Genomic DNA, 14,812 nt, shown 5'->3' on the forward strand with positions numbered 1-14,812 from the left:
GCTGCACCTCAGACTGATCCTCTCCTCCTCCTCAAAGTGCACGAGTTGGGTTTCTTTTCAGCTACGGTTATTCAAATCTCCTCCTCCACAGTCATGATCTAGAAAAGGAAACGGAACATATGAGAACAGGCTACATGCATAAAAACACTTAAACCCCAATTAGGGAGAATGTCTTTTTTTTTTTTTATAACTGATGTGCTGGAAATCAAGGGCATGTAGCATTAATCATCGACTAGTACAAGGCTATGGGAATATGGGGGTGAGATCCAGTATGCTTGACCGCTGTCTAACAGTAAACGTACCCTTTCGACCCCAGAGTGAACAGCAGTGTTTTAGGAACCTTATTTGCACCTCTTTGTTTCCATTGCATTGTTGTGACTTGGTGCGGGGGTGTATTTTTCCCAAACAAAGACAAACTACACTGTATGTCCTCTAAGTAACCAGTCAGCTCTAATCTGTCTTCATTTGTCTTTCAGCAGTGGTCTGTAGAGAAACAGCAGGATAAAGGAGCCCACAGAAATGATACTATCAAAAGTATATTATTGCATTTTTTTGTAACTCAACAGAGTTAAATACCATTTTCTATGGTCCAGCCTGGTCTACCTTCTAACTACGAGAGTGAGTGGCAAATGTGTCTCCCATCTTTCTCTCCTTCTCTGTCTCTGACATCAAGTGTTGAGCCCCTGCTGCTCCTCCTCTGTCTGCAAGCTCACATGACAAACTGAACCTGAAATCCTGTTAGTGCGTGGGCTGTGAGTGTGTGAATGTGTGTTTCAGTGTGTGTGCGTGCGTGCAAGAGAGAGAGAAAGCGTACGTGTCGACACCAAGGCCAGAGCGCTGGGCTCTGTGTATTGAACACTGCAGCATCTCACACACATCAGCACCATATCCCTCTCAGGTCGTCTCTGTGCTGAAGTTGAATCCTCAAAAAAAACCATTGATTTCTCCACTGACAAGACCCTCACCTACAGAAGTAAGGAGCCATCCGCTTAGCTTGGGGGAAATCAGTACGGTGGGGTACAATTGCAGTCTCAGTACAGTACTGTAAAATCTCTGTTACAATACATTAGAATCTTCCTGTGGTACAATAGAACATCAGTGAGGTAGAGTAGAATCTCAGACCAGTACTGTACACAGCCAGCAACTCATGTGTTCTGTGGGAGCAGACTGTTGGGTCATGAGTGGAGGAGACTGTGTTTAGTATTCATCTCACCTCTCAGCCTGTCTCCTACGACATGATGCAGTGCTCCCTACGTGAGGAGGACATGCACATCCACAGTCTTACAGTAGCAGACACACACACACACACACAAGCCTACACGCACCGCATGAGCAGACTGTACACACAAACACACACAAGCCCACACACTCACTCTGATGCAGAGTGCAGAGTGCTGTCCTCTTGGGGTGGAAGCAGCAGACTGGGCCCATGTTTGCTGTCTGAAAATAGTCCCTCAATAACAGCTCTGCCATGAAGAGACAAACAAGCCACCTCCAGACTGCGGTGTTCAGACAGGGCCTCTCATTTCAGCCGGGCTCACGCTTCTGGTCTTTATCAAACCTCCTTTTCCACAAACAAAACCAAATTCAAACCAAACACCAAACATTTATTGCAGGGAGGGTGTTCCCATCTCTCTCTCTCTCTCTCTCTCTCTCTCTCTCTCTCTCTTTCTCACTCTGTTTTCTTCACCATCTGTCTTTCTTTTTAGCTTGCTCGTCTCGTTTTTTCTCACTCTCTCTCAACATCTCTCTTTCTCTCCATCTCCCTCCCTCTCCATCTCTCTTTCTCTCCATCTCTTTCTCTCTCCATCTCCCTCCCTCTCCATCTCTCTCTCTCTCTCTATTCTCTTCTCTCTCTCTCTCTCTCTCTCTCTCTCTCTCTCTCAATCTCTCTTTCTATCTCTCTCTCTCTCTCCAACTGCCTCCCTCTCCTTCTCTCTCTCTTTCTCTCTTTCTCTATCCCCACCTCTCTCAGTCTCTTTTTCCGTCTCTCTCTCTCCACCTCTGTCTCTCTCTCTCCCAGGGTCCGGCTGATCGATGACCCGTCAAAGACAGCGATTATGTCAGAATCCATTCATCTGAGTGCCACCATAGCTGCAGGAGTTAGTCGCTGTCATCCCTTCTCCTCCCCATCATTCAAGTGTGTGTGTGTCTGTGTATTCGTTTGTGTGTGTTTGCAAAGGATAACCCACTGCGTATCTGCAACATGCAGCCTCGATCTAACCTGGCACTCAATGGTGGTTCAATTTATAACACTCCAAATCGCGAACAGTATCTACAGGATGTAACGACAAACATCAAGCAGATTACTGTTCAGTCATTGGCATGAATGTCCTCGTTGCTAGGTCAGCAACATCCAGTCAGTGCAACCAGTCAGTCAAAGTTGTGTGGCTGGTTGGTTCCTGTCGCCCACTTCAGATGGCATCATGTCTGCCGGCCCCCTTAGACACCATGATGTCACAAGACATTCATCTCACAACAGTAACATACTCATGAGCAAAGCCATCTCGCCACTCGCTCAGCAAAAGGTTTCTTCATAGTGGAGATTCTATAGAGCAATGTTGTGTATTTCAAAAAATAAGAAGGCAAATCCATTTTACAATAATAAACCTTGTGCATTCACACAAGCAACAATAAGTATTTTTTTTCCTGCATGAAGAGAACACTGAGTTTGGTTATTCCAAGGTTCATAACTATTGTGTCTTGCTGAACAATGGCTTTTTTCATGTAAAGACTGAAACTTGTCTCTGTCTGTCTGTCTGTCTGTCTGTCTGTCTGTATCTTCCTTCATTACCTACAGTAGAAGAGGAGGAAGAGAGAAAGGAGAGAGAAAAGGGAGAAATGAGAAAGAGAGAGAGAGAGAGAGAGAGAGAGAGAGAGAGGGGAAGGAATGAAGGAGAGAGGAGGGAAAGAGGAGGGAGAGAGAAGAAGGAGATAGATGGGTGAGGAAGGGAGAGAGTGCTCTAATTGACTGTGTCAGGGATTGCTATGGAGAGATCCGTCTGAATGGCTCTTAATGATCCTTGACAACCGGGTAGGGATCGGCGCAGAGCATGTTGTCAATGGCAACTGATGCGCCAGAAGCCTTCCTTTCCTCGCCGAAAGGCTTCATGATCCAGCCTGTGCCCCCGAGGAGGGACGGGGAGGGCTGGGAGGTGGGGATGTGAAGGGGGGGGGGTGGGGGGAGTGTGTTCCCCAGGTCTGCCTGCAGATGCTTCATCTATCAGTGTTGTCGAGGACGTCGTCAACAATCAACAGCTGAAGGAATTGAGTTCTGTAGCTCCGTCTTTATGTAAATATAAGACATTATGATTGTGGGCCATGATGGTGATTTACAGTGATTCATCCATCTCCCACAAGCCACTGTAAGGTGCCTCCAAGTTGTGCTCACATACAGTGTGACGTTTCGTTGTCTACGTTTGAACTGCTGGACTTGGAAATGCGTGGGAGATCAAGGTTCGTTTCAAATCAGTTTAGAGGATTTGGGTTTCGTTGTCAGTAGTATGCCATCAGCAAGGACGCTATCTCTCCCACTGAGTGAATGAAAAGACCGTCACATGATCATCACCAAGAGTCACCGCGGGAAAACAGGAGATCACTCAGGTGATTGAAGTGGAGCTGGATAAAAAAAATGATTTTGTGTTTAGCGTCAGGCTTTTTTTAAATTGAGAAATGAATGAAAAAATACCTGTGACAAAGAGTCAGTCGGAAAGAGATGAACATGGTCCCTGCCCATATGCTGTCCTGAGAAAACCTTCTCTACATCCAAGACTCGTCAACTCATTCTCAGCCCACCCACACCCCTGCCCCCCTCCATGGCCCCCCCATCCCGCACAAACCCCCCCCCCCCAAAAAAAAACGAGATGTGACACCTCGCGGCTCTATCTGCTTTCCTTCTCCCCTCCACCTGTTGTTAATTATGCCTCCTCTCCACACTTCCTGCTCGCTCATTTGCATATCCAATCTGCCGGGCTTACTGCACCTTATCACTGCAGCTGTGCCAGACCTGAATCACTCATGTGCAAAGCATCCGAGGGAAATGACAGCAACCGTATGGAGCCTGTGTGTGTGTGTGTGTGTCTGTGTGTGTGAATGTGTACTGGAAGTGTATGCATGTGTGTGTGTGTTTGTGTGTGTGTTTGTGTGTGTGTGTGTTTGTGTGTTTGTGTGTGAATGCGTATTTTTGTGGGCGTGCTCATGTTTGTGTTGCTGTGAAAAAGGATGCAGAAGAACATACTGTGTATTACCATTCTCTTACTGTGGCTCTGCTATCTCTGTCGATTCCCTATGCTAATCCAACTCACCCACTCAATAAAGTAAATACAGTCGAGTTCTCCCAATACATCCTCCTGTACTGCAGCTGAAAACACCAGAGAGACCAGCAGAAGACCCCTCCTGTACTTCTCTCCCTTCCTCCACACGCTGAATATATATTCATCAGACTGGCTGTCATCAACCGATGCTAATCAGTAAGGAGCCTGGGAGATTGAGTGGAATGTATCACTTTAATCAGTGTGTGTTCTCTTCAGCTTGCCACCTAGGGCAAAGACCAGGGGCAATCAGCCTGTCTCCACTGTGTCCCGCTGGGGGGGGTACGTCTCTTTAATTATCACCTACCAGGACAGAGGCTCACTCCCAGACAAGGGGTGGACAGGAGAGAAAAGAGCACAGGCTTTCAGCAATCATGGGGCGCGATGAGTCATTCACAAATGACTCCCCAGCCCCCTTCTTGTGATGGCTTCCCAGGCTTGCCATGGTTGGCCTCAGTGGAGGTCCCTTTTCCCCCCCCAAACTAGAAACCAAACATCTTCCTACGCCACAGACATATACATGTGTTCTGTGAACATTGATGGATTCTGCTTTTCGTCTGCATTAAGCCTAATGACGGAGGGAGGAAAGAGGCTTTTCTGCTGACTCACTCTGCCTGAGGCCTGCACTGGACTTTAATGGAGGAGCTGCCATGCTTTGCCTCTTCTACTATGGACTACTGAGTCCTCTGTGAAATGGTCCCACTGTGAATCTGTGCTGAGCGAGGGTGTGTGTTTGTGTGTGTGTGTGCGTGCGTGTGAATGGACTGTAAGTCTATGTCTGTGTGCGTGCGTGTGTGTTTGTGCGAGTGCATGTGAATGTGTTTTATAAATAATACCTCTCTCCCACACTATGACTCATTCTCCGAGCTACTGTAGCTTGGTGAAGGGAGGCTCCAAAATAGTGTCTGGGAAAAAACCCTGGAGCCAACTAATAATTCTCTCTGTGCCCTAGTCAGGTTGTGTGGATGTGTGTGTGTGTGTGAGTGTATGTGTGAGGCTGTCTGTTTGAGTATGCATATATGTACATGAATATGTCTACATGTAACTGTGAAAGTGTGCTGTCAATGTACGTGTATATGTGTGTGTGTGTGTGTGTGTGTGTGTGTGTGTGTGTGTGTGTGTGTGTGTGTGTGTGTGTGTGTGTGTGTGTGTGTGTAGCATAAGAGCTCTATGAGACATACACCATTGATCCCACTGAGATAATCTGATTGATACGTTTCTTGGCACAGCCCTCTAAGCCCAAGCTCTGCCTTTTTGATTCCAGCCCAAATTGTGCAACCATATCAAGGAGACAAAGAAGAGGTCTAAAAGTCCGATTGAAAGACCCCTGCTGACCCTCGTAGACATGTGACCCTAACTTTTTGAGGGAACTGGAAGAAATATACTGCTGTCTAAATGCATTAAGGTCATTTATACTCAAATAAACTCAAATTTCACTCAATAATCCTATCATATCAAAATGAAGATGGAGAACCGTCTCTGTACGAGTGGATCCACATGCTCTCCACACACTCAAACCCCCATCTCACTCTCCACAGTGGACGCTACTTAACATTCAAATCATCAGGCAGTTTCACACAGAGGCGAAAAGGGGGTGTTATCTATTTTAGGGGCCTGTAATGTCCTCAAAGGCCTGGGAAGTAATGATACTGTTTACTCCCTCTCCCCCTCTCTCCACAACAAAGAGCAGAAATGAAAGCACAAATTCTGTGGAGCAGAATTCTCATAATCACAGAGGATTCATATTGCAGAATGACCGGCAAATATTCAAAAAGGAAACACATTTTCTGTGGATATTTGGGAGCGTGGCTGAGGGTCTGATATCAGTGCAACAACAAGGTTTCCCTCAAAGACTGTGCTTCTACTTCTGTCATGTGCCTGGAAGTGGCAGAGATGCACACAGAGACAGGGTCACATATGTGGTGCTGGTATAAACAGGGTTCAGGGGCGAGTACTTTCATCTCTCATCTCTGATCCACCGCGTTCTGCATCACAGGTACTGAGTGTTTCTGGTTCACTGCAGAGGGTCATTTCACTCCACAGTTCACATCTTCTACTTCCATATATGTCCATACATATATATATATATATATATATATATATATATATATATATATATATATATATATGACAGAAGGGAAATACAACCATGGCAGAATGTATTACAGTGAAATGGCTTCTGCCCGTTAAGTATGCAGAGTCAAATTAATCCGTCACCTTGGCTGAGGTTGGCTCTCCCCATAGCCCTGCATCGTGCCACCGTGGCTCAGGATCACCAGTCAGATTGATTGTGTATGCGTGGGAGGGGGCGAGGGAGGTGGCGAGGGAGGGTGGGCGCCGGCTGACTGGGTGCTGTCTGGAGCTCTGCACTGAGTGCAGCGCATCAGAACACTGAGTGCTATAGGAGGGAGAGGAGGAAAGCGGAATATGAGCGCAACGCCTCCTGAATCACAATGTCCGGAATCAGGTCATACGAGGATATTGCTTTCACCCAATCTGACCGGTGTCCATAGGTATTTGAGAACCTTTCGAATACCTTTCAAATAAGAATGGTTTGTGTCTGCCTGAGGTGTGAGGTGGGTGGGGCTTGACATCTTCAGGAACCGTCTGAATGGGTAGATTCCATTTCGTCAGGTGGTTACGGTGGTCGATCAAGAGTGTGTAGTATCTAAAATGATTTCACAGTGTATTTAAGTCTAGGTCTTCTCATGAGAATAATTGAGGATAGGAGATCAATAGGAAGGTGCCAGGGGATAACTGGAGCACCGGAGGGCATCTTTATAACAATGTATTTGCCGGGTCACTCAAACAGCTGTACCCGAAGACTTTGGGGACAGGCTATCTCTGGGTGTATTTGCAGACGTTTTGTGGCCGTGGTTCTCTTCAGGTAAAATGCAACCAGCTTTGGCTTTTTCAGTCTGCCCCATCCTGGGAGGGAATTGCAGCTGCCCCTGAATGTTTTATTCAGCCCCCTCCGCACTTCCCTAACAAACACCAGGCACACACATTCAAACACACTCACAACTACGCTCCTGAGACTCAAACGGGTCAAATGCAGCACTGGGCTACATGAACCTCTGGGTTGATGAAATATGTTTTACTAAAAGGCACCAAAGTGAGGAAGGTTAAGACTCTAATCACCAGAGAAAGCACTTGACTTTCGTGCAGGGGAGAAAAAAATGAAGAGAAAAAAGACCCTTCTATCTCATTTGCTTGTGGGCCTGTGTGTGTGGGTAAAGACAGTAATTGAGTGAGGGAAGGATCCACATTGTCATAATGTACGAAACGTATCAGCGGCGTGTTCATTAATTCAACAGATGGTGAAGGAATGTAGGTGGACACACACACAGATATTCACAGACTCTTGACGACTTACTCAGGTCATGACTAACCTTGTTTACTCAGTTGCTATGCATCACATCTTCACAGTGAGGTTTCTATGTAGGGAGATAACAATGCATCGTAGATATGCTGCCGAATAAGGAAGAGACCCTGGCCTTGCTTCCGCTCTTGGTACGGTTAGACTGCTCTCGTTTGCCAGAGGGTCTTTACATGGGGAGTGAAGTTAGATGCTCTAAACAGATATCCACAAAGGCCGCTAAATGTGCAGTATTATGCATTCTGTCAATACACTCCCTTCAAATCGCTGCCAAGTGGTTAGGGTCAGGGCCATGCTACAGATCCAAACTCAGTCTTGTGGCAACGTTAAACACAACAGTTTTAGGTGAGTTCTGACAGGTCCAATATAGCACAATGTTGTCCAGCTTCTCTGGGATATTGTGCTCCCTGGTATGTGTGTGTGTGTGTGTGTGTGTGTGTGTGTGTGTGTGTGTGTGTGTGTGTGTGTGTGTGTGTGTGTGTGTGAGAGAGAGAGGTAGAGAGAGAGAGAAAAAGAGAGCACATGTGTGTGATCATAGACAGGGCTCATTAATCAGCCTGCGTGTTTGAGCAGACAGGTCCAACAGAAGCCACTCTACCAGACGGTCAGACTGCTTAATGGCATGTCATCCTTCAGCAATCAGTCTCCCTGTTCAGTGCTCACATAGAACTCTCTAGAATCCTTCTAACAAACCCCACACACCAACACCAACCCAACCACAGAACCACTGCAGAACCAAACATGGACCGGTACCCCTGAAACTGCTTATACCAATCAGAAACACACATTTCTCAAACAGCAAAATCACAAACGCAAAATAATTCAAAGTGTTTACAGTTACTACTTTCCTATGTAAAACAGAAGGCGGAACAGGAGGCTATTGCTTTGAGAAGAACTTCTCATCTGCAGCTGCATGCAGTAACTTCAGCTCTCTTCCGATGTGCACAGGGACATCTGCACAAGCTCTCATTTGGTTTTCAAAAACCTTAACAATGTTAATACTGAAAGGAAATCATGCCTGTATAAAAAGAGTGGCATATCAGATATTGCCCTTCGCCTACATCTCCCTATCTGCATTCAGGCTCTCTCTATAGGGTTTCTACTCATTCAGATTCAGCAACACAGTGGTTCACCAGACACAGACGACTGGAAACTGGGAAGACCTTTGGTTTGAGGGAGCTCAAGCTATCCCATAAGTACTTATCATAAATGAATAAAATAATAACACATCCCTTTTCTCTGAAGTTGCTATAAGCGAACCTCCAGTCTCCACGCTATGCATGGTAAGTATTAAATCATATAGCATGAAGAAATCTCACAGGCTTTTTACATTTACATTTCTCCTGTATGCTTTGTGGCCCAACTGTTTCATCACACTCTGTGCAGGCATAACTTTAACTCATGCTGTATAAAGAGTATCATTCACTGTGCATCGTTTCCACTCACTATCTTTATCACAACAAGGAGGGACATGAGTGAAATGCTAAGAGTTCAACACATATGTCCTCAAATATTTTTTTATCTGTCTTTTTGAGTCTGATCAAGTGATATCGTTTGTAGACTGCAATGTTACTATGCTCTAGTCTAACATTTGCATATTGATGGTATGCAGTGTTCTGTGTTAGAACAAAGAACATTAGGTAAGACATTGTACTTTTATTTTGTATTTCTGTTAATGGGCCTACTTTTGCATTGATCACTTTTTATAATTCATGTCATGACTTCCCAGTGTCTTGTGTTACACTTTTGAAAGGTACTATCTCTTCACATAAGCAATAATGAAAAAGATAAAACAGCATTGATATATTACACGCCTATCAACCAAGAAGTACACCAAACTGATCAACTCTTAAGCCAAAACATCATACAATTCAACTTTGAATTGTAGCTTCCTCTCAGCACTTCGGATAATCGTTAGAACAATAGGTAATCGTTAGAACAATAGCTCCAAAAGTGCTAACTCCCTCTTTAACATTCTAGGGAGCTAAGAGCACATCGATTATCTTCAATTGCTACAAACATGAGAAGTAGTCTACGGCGTCTTTACAGCACAGACTTTCACAGCTGCAGCTTGGAGTAAACACTATGTGCTGGAATGTACTTTAATAGCCTCGCAATACTTCAATGAGAGTTGCAAATGGCGTGACAGCGATGAAAACAGCAACACAGAGCATATTCATGCAAGTAAAGTGTTTCAAACCTACTGAAATGTTGACGATAAAGCTTCTTTTTGCCTCCACTCTTCCAGTAGTCTGAAAGTCTGCAACCAGTCTCACTCGCACTCTTTTTCTCACACTTGCTTTCGCTCTCGCAATTTTTTCTCTCCCTCCCCTTCTGCTCTTCTATATCTCTAGCTTTTCCTTCTCTCTTCCTCCTCTCTTTTTCTTTATTTAACTCTTGGTCAATGTCGTCAGTCAGGTTGTTCTGCTTATTCCTGTAGCACTTAAAAAATGGATGGAGAGAAGTGAAGAAAAGGGGAGCTGCATCCACTTTAGTGAAGCAGAGGAAGGAGGGAGGGAGCCAGCGAGCAGGCGATGGAGACACAGACAGACAGGGAGGAGAAGAGGAGGGAGGGAGGGAATGAGAGAGAGAGGGAGGGAGCGAGGAAGGAAGGAAGGGGGAGGCAGGGTAGGTCTGTGTGTAGATTGTATGAGGCATGAGGCGAGCGAGAGCCAGCCCCTGTTTCAACGCGGCACTGCAGCAGAAGAGAGCGGAACACAAGGCAGAAGAAGCAGCCTGACTTACCTTCTCGCCGCTCTCAAACACCGTCGGCTCTCCAGACGATCGTGGACTCCACCCAGAGGAAACAACCGCGGAGGCACAGCGAGAAAGACAGACGAGCCAAGCCCACTGCCAAGCCTAGATTATCTACCTCAGAGCCAGCCAACGGCACGTAGGCTGGAAGCACATTCCCTCCTGGTTCTCTCTTTCTCTACCTCCTTGTCTCTCACTCGTTTTCCCTCCCTCCCGCCCTGTCGCTTTCTCTCTCCCTCTCCTGTATTAATTCAGAGCTGTAGACAGCGGGCTGCGTGCGGCGCTGGCTCGTTTCTCCCCACAGAGCGGCTGGCAGTCTCTGGAGCGGAGCGTGTGCAGCAGTGTGATCAGTAGAGAGAGAGCGCAAGAGAGCGCCAAGCCCAGAGCCCGTGTTTGATGTTGTAGCCTATTTGGGATCCACTAATGCACAGACCACATCATGGAAAATCCAACCCACACCCAGAACTATGAGACCCGGCTGCGCTAACAACCTCTTCCCTCTCTCTATTTCTCTCTCTCTCTCTTCATGGGTGTTCATGCGTCACATTCTGACATCCTTTGTTAACATGGACATTAGATTGAGATGGCTAATTAGAGTCACACGATCATCTTTCTTCTCCAAAGGGAATATGGAGGATATGTGTTGTCTGTTGAAATAGATTTTTCTTGAGGTTTTGATGGTGTATTACAAAATAGAACAGAATATAGTAGAATTCAGTGTAAAAGCAGGACTGATGGAGACACTAAAGCCAGTAGTAATGCGCTACAATTGTGAGTCCGTCTCCAGTGATTTCTAATGGAAAACTTCCCCTCCACTGTGTGAGGTGCAGATAGAATAGTGAACAGCTCCTTGGTGCTGAAACCGCACCGTTCCCCAGCACCGTGCCTCAGCACCCAACTCGTTATCCTCAGTGGACAGCTCCTTGGTGCTGAACTCTCCAGTTGAGCCAAACAGTCACTGGAAACAACCCTTTGACTCAACTCTTTTGTGGGAAGGATATGTATATGTGTGTGTATATATATATACATATATATAGAAGGATATGTATGTATATATATATAAGGATATGTAAATATAGAGAGGAGAAGTCGGAGTACTCATGATGGACTTGTTTTGACCTCTCAGGTGAGGGTGTGTTGGTCAGTGAGTCGGTGGGTTGCCCTAATGGCAGCTGTCTGAGAAATGACTTTCTAATCACATTAATGGGCCTAATCAGTGAATTAACAGCGGGGAAATGTCAGAGTACTGCACAGCAAATGCAGAAGCTAATTAATGGAGGAAGAAACAAGAGGTGGGATATGTTACAGCTACTGCAGTGGGGTGTTGAGAAGCTTTCAGGGTACACACACACACACACACACACAGCTCTAAAACCACACACATTACTCCAACCACTAGCACCAAAAAACACCACAATCAAACCTATGTATCCAGTGAGAGTCAACAGAATTCCACTCGCTTGCTTTTGCTCCACATTTATTTCCAGTAATCAGGGACAGCGATGCCTCAGACTGATCCTGCTGAATCTCAGAGGTGTTCCATTATTAGGCTAAATCTCATTTCCAGTGGCCGTAATACGACAAAGATGTATCTGATAATCACCAAAAATATCTTTAATGGATTATATTGACTCCAAATTCACTAGAGGTGATGAATGTCTGGAGTCGAAGCCCTCACTACTGGGTGATGTGCGTGTGTGTGTGTGTGTGTGTGTGTGTGTGTGTGCATGAGGGAATGAGTGTGTGTGTAATGTATTGTGCTGGTCAAGGACAACGTTGCCTCCATTCTGCCTTGAAAAAAGGGCCGATCGATAGGGTGTCGCACGCTGGCACTCAAACACACACACACGTGCACACACCCTTGCACACACACACATGCACACACACGTGCACGCATAGACATGCACGCACACACGCTTACTCTCTCTTTCTCTCTCTCTTTCTCTTTATCTCTCTCTCAAACACACATCTGCACATCCACAGACAGACTCCAAACACACACACACAAGTGCACTATAAGACAGGATTCACAGAGAGGCTTTCTTACAGCTAGCCCCAGTGCCTCCTTAATGGGGAGCCTACAGGCTGTCTGGCGTGCACAGCCACAGTGAAACTGCCTGTTTGGAGGAAAATGGAGCACAGGCTGATTGACAGCCGGCTGCACTGAGAGAGAACACACGGATTGAAGCATAGTAATGAGGCGGCGGGCCAGATCGAGCCTATCCCCATGTTCTACAGGCCAGGGGGGAGCCCAACCAATAATTAAGAGGAGACTCTTTGAGAAGGAGGAGGAGGGAGAAGGGGGATAGGAGAGGCTTGGTTGGGGAGGGGTGTATGTGTGTGTGTGTGTGTGTGGGGGGGGGTGTTGGTTAGAGAGTGGTATGCTTTGGAGGAGGAGCAGAGCGGTGTGTTGGGGGGGGTGCTCGTATGTTTTCTGTGTCGAGGCAGAGAGGGGGTGGGGGTGGGGGGGGGGGGGGGAGTCTCCCTGGTGGCAGTGACAAATGTGGCGCGATAGACTGGGGAGCCTCAGGGATCTGATTTACTTCCACACACTGTATCTCTGCAGTGGCATGCACACACACACACATACACCAACACTATCTATTATCTCTCTCTCTCTCTCTCTCTCTCTCTCTCTCTCTCTCTCTCTCTCTCTCTCTCTCTCTCTCTCTCTCTCTCTCTAACACACAGACCCAGACACACACACTCATGCTATCTCAGTCATTACCCTCTCCATAGGGTTCTGTCTCTCTCATCCCCTGCCACACGTCTCGAAGGGGGGAGGGAGAGGGCAGGAATGTGGCCCCTGTTCGTTAGCCTCGGCCAAACCGAGCCCTTATCAGCCATGCAAATGAGGAAGAATTCATTAGCAGACAGATGGCATGCTGGATATATGATGATGGAGCGGGGAGAGAGAGAGAGAGAGAGAGAGAGAGAGAGCAAGAGCGAGAGGGAAGGCTTTTTTCACACACACAAGCACACATGCAGTGGCCATGGCAATGAGGGGGCGCAGAGATGGCCGCGATAAATGCACTGCACGACAGGGCTTGTCGCTGTGTGAATGAGCTGTCCGCATCACACGCCAGCGCGCTCTAATGCTTTCTTATAGCTCCTTCCTACTGAGAACAGCCATGTTGGGGATTACTGGGTGAGATTGAGAATGGATCTCCATGATCTCCCTCATTGTCTTTCTCCTTCTCCCTCTGTCCTTTTCCCTCCTTCTTTCCTTCCACCTCCATCTTCCTCCCTCCCTTCCTCTCTCTGTGCCATCCGACGTGGGAGATTTTACACGAGGAATTTGTTTGAAATTCCGTTGCATGGGCTTGGTGAAGGAGCTGTGCTCCCTCGGTCTCGCGCACACAGACAGCACACACACGGAGGAACACTCTGTCTCGTTGTTTATTATTCATCAGTCTCTTCTGAGGGCTTGTTGTGTCTCTGCCTCTCTGTACTCGATAAGGCTCTGTATCCTGCAAGGGGAATACCAGTCAGACACAGACAGACAGACACGCACACAGACCGACTGACAGACTCACAGACAGACACATGGAGGAGAAGTAAGGACTTGATGGAATGGAGGGAAAGAGAGGAGAGGAGTGTGTGTTGTGTCTGTGGGGGCTCAGCTCCCCCTATCTGCAGTGCTGCAGTCTCCCGGCAGCAGGGCTAACAAAGGTCTCTCGAGGAGACGTGAGGCAAGGAGGGAGGGAGGTAGAGAGAGTGCAAAGAGATGGTGAGAGAGAACAGGGAGAGAAAGAGTGAGACAAGGAGTGAGCAAACAGAGAGAGAGAGAGAGAGAGAGAGAGAGAGAGAGAGAGAGAGAGAGAGAGAGAGAGAGAGAGAGAGAGAGAGAGAGAGATATGAAGGAAGGCTGAGAGAGAGATAGAGAGAGAGAGATGAAGGAAGGCTGAGAGAGAGAGAGAGAGAGAGAGAGAGAGAGAGAGAGAGAGAGAGAGAGAGAGAGAGAGAGAGAGATGGAGAGTGAACCAGCAGAGAGATGAAGGGAGGGACAAGGAGGGAGAGAGAGACAGAGAGAGAGAGGGAGACAGAGAGAGAGAGAGATAAGAAGGCAGACTGAGAGAGATAGTGAGAAGGAGCCAGAAAAGCAGACATGTTCTATATGAGGACAGAAAGAGGATGTAGACACCAAAATGACAGCCAGTAAAAGAAAGAGAGGAAGAAAGAAAGGGAGAGAAATGATTTTTTGGTTACCGCTGGGCTCTGCTCTGTTTGCAGAACCAAATCTGTTCCTACAACATACCCAGCTCCAAAATTAGCAATGGAGGTGGTCTCATAACAACCCCCTCCTTCTATCATTTCCTTCCTCCTCCCTCCTTCCTGTTCCCTCCATCATCCCCTCATCTCCTTATTT

This window comes from Osmerus mordax, chromosome 8 (genome assembly GCF_038355195.1).
Source record: "Osmerus mordax isolate fOsmMor3 chromosome 8, fOsmMor3.pri, whole genome shotgun sequence".
Taxonomy (NCBI): domain Eukaryota; kingdom Metazoa; phylum Chordata; class Actinopteri; order Osmeriformes; family Osmeridae; genus Osmerus; species Osmerus mordax.